The sequence below is a fragment of the Protopterus annectens genome, chromosome 9.part0, assembly GCF_019279795.1.
Source record: "Protopterus annectens isolate FY-2018-M chromosome 9.part0, PAN1.0, whole genome shotgun sequence".
In the NCBI taxonomy this organism is placed as follows: domain Eukaryota; kingdom Metazoa; phylum Chordata; order Ceratodontiformes; family Protopteridae; genus Protopterus; species Protopterus annectens.
The window spans coordinates 1171668411-1171670910 of record NC_056743.1 but is presented as its reverse complement, the minus strand read 5'-3'; the positions used below and the strand labels follow the sequence as shown (position 1 = coordinate 1171670910).

At 44.5% G+C, this 2500-nt stretch overlaps 1 protein-coding gene across 1 annotated transcript in view; it reads left to right on the top strand.

Moving 5' to 3' along the window:
- Positions 1-2500, top strand: part of PATL1 (PAT1 homolog 1, processing body mRNA decay factor) — a 1960792-nt gene that overhangs the window by 1896541 nt on the left and 61751 nt on the right. The gene's annotated exons all lie outside the window — the stretch shown is intronic.

Here is a 2500-nt window from a genome sequence, read left to right as displayed (position 1 = left end):
CGCCACCACCCCCAGTCAAAGAAACAACCGTGAAAACCTTTTCAAAAGAAAACTTCACGTTACTTAAGACCAAGGTGGGAGGTTTCAAAGCCCCTATGCTAAAGGATAACGCTGTCCAAGCTGCAAAATCCTTTACTAATCCACTCTACGGGCACCTACAAGAATGCATGGATCATGCTATCCCAAACAAAAGATTCACTCCTCCAAGAAAAGGAAACCAGGCTGGTGGACCCCTGCCATAAACAAGCTATACAGTAGAGGGAGGAAACTAGTACAGAAAAGAGTAAAATCCCAAAAAGGGAAGTCATCCCTGATCAGTATCAGCAAGAAAGTACGTTCCCTCATAAAATCATTCAAGGCTAGCATCGAAATAAAAATTGCCATGGACTCCAAAGATAACCACAAGGCATTCTTTAGCTATGTCAAGAAACTAAGTGGCAATTCTCAGATCTGCTCAGAGTTAATGCAGAATGGCACAAAATACACTGAACCGACCAATATAGCCAACATCCTGGCAGACAGGTTCAGTGCAAACGTCCCCCCTTTCACCCCCAAAAGGGCCCATAACTATACCAGAAGAATGTAGTGCCCCTGAAATCACAGACACTCAGGTTAAAACAGCCCTCTTCAAAGCCAAAAACACAGCATCAGTGGGACCAGACGATGTCCCAGGCTGCATCCTACATGAGCTCAAAGATGAACTAACCCCTCACCTAAACACACTGTTTAAACTCAGCCTCTCCACAGGCTATGTGCCCACAGAGTGGCACACAGCAACAGTTATTCCACTCCACAAAGCTGGAGCCACAATGGACCCCAGGAACTATCACCCAATAAACTTGACTAGCTTGGTCTGCAAATCTATGGAGCGCATCATCATGGATATCATTAATAGAGACATTGGAAACCTCCAAACACTGGACCCTACCCAGTTTGGCTTTAAGGGGAGATCATGCCTCCTAAACCTGGTGGACTTTTTTGACACATTTACCAAGGCTATAGATGAGGGAAAGGTGGTCCACACAGCCTACCTAGACCTCGCAAAGGCTTTCAACACCATTCCCCACTCCGGTATTATAGATAAGCTCACCAGCCTGAACCTAAACCCCTACATCACGAGATGGTTTGCCAAATGGCTTACGGACAGAATCCACATGGTAAGATTTGTGGGAGCTAGGTCTGACTCTAAACTGGTTACAAGTGGCGTTCCCCAGAGCTCAGTCCTTGGACCCCCTCCCATTTGGCAAATATTTCTCAGAGGTACAGGCAAGCACAGGAGGACTATGGCTGACCAAGTTCGCAGACGACTGCAAACTAGGGGCTATAATTGACTCTCCGGCTGACACAGACATCCTCCAAAAGGGTCTCACTGAGACAGATACCTGGTGTCAAAGCCATGGCCTCAAGCTAAATGCCAGTAAGTGCATAGTCATCCCCTTTGAAAAAACAAAGTACCCACAAACTACCACATAGGTGGTAGCCCCCTAAATACGGAAGACCTAAAAAGGGATCTGGGGACCCAAATAGGTAGTAACCTCTCCTTTGATAATCACATTGCCAAAGTGGTTAAAAAATACTTCTACATGGCCCACCTAATCACAAAAGGGTTTGCATCCAGATCGAAAGAGGTCATTGGGCCCCTCTAAGCATCACTCATCAGACCCATCATAGAGTGCAATGCCCCATTTGGGATGTACCTTACAAGACACCTGCAACAACTGGAAAGACCACAGAATTACCTTACCAAGAGGATCACTGGCCTCAAGTAGATGCCCTATGCAGCACGACTGAAGAAACTCCAGCTGTACTGTGTTGCATACCGCTTAAACAGAGGTGATCTCTGGCTGTCATACAAGGCCCTGTCCAACCCAGAATTGATGGACATGCTCCACCTAAAAAATACATATCCCCTCGTGCCACATGCTCTAGGGATCTAAACCTCACCACAACAATAAATTGGACGTGCTGGAGATTCCTGTCCCAGAAACTTCCCATGCTCTGGAACAAGATTCCACTCTACATTAGGCAGAGCTCCTCACTAACCCTTTTCAAGAGAAACCTTGACGAGTGAATGGGAAACAGAAAGTTTACCCCAGGGATCACTTCAATGGTTCTGCTGGCCAGAGGCACAGGGAACTAATCTAAGGGGGCGGCGAAAGTCAACACATTCCGGCTAGGCTTATAAATGCCTTTGGACAGATAGCCTAGTATCTCCCTATGAACCTATATATGCATATATATATATATATATATATATATATATATATATATATATATATATATATATATGGTTTTATTTCTAAGTTTCAAAACTTCAAATTTCTTATGGTCGAGACCATAAGATCTAAGTTCTGAAACTTTGAATTGTGAATTAAAAAAAAATAAATATGTTTGACTTTTTTGTAGGGGCGCAAGCACCCCCCACACCCCCCCTGCTAATTGAATATACCAACTTCAAGATCATACGGCATCAAGGAAAATCGTAAGTATACCATACAGC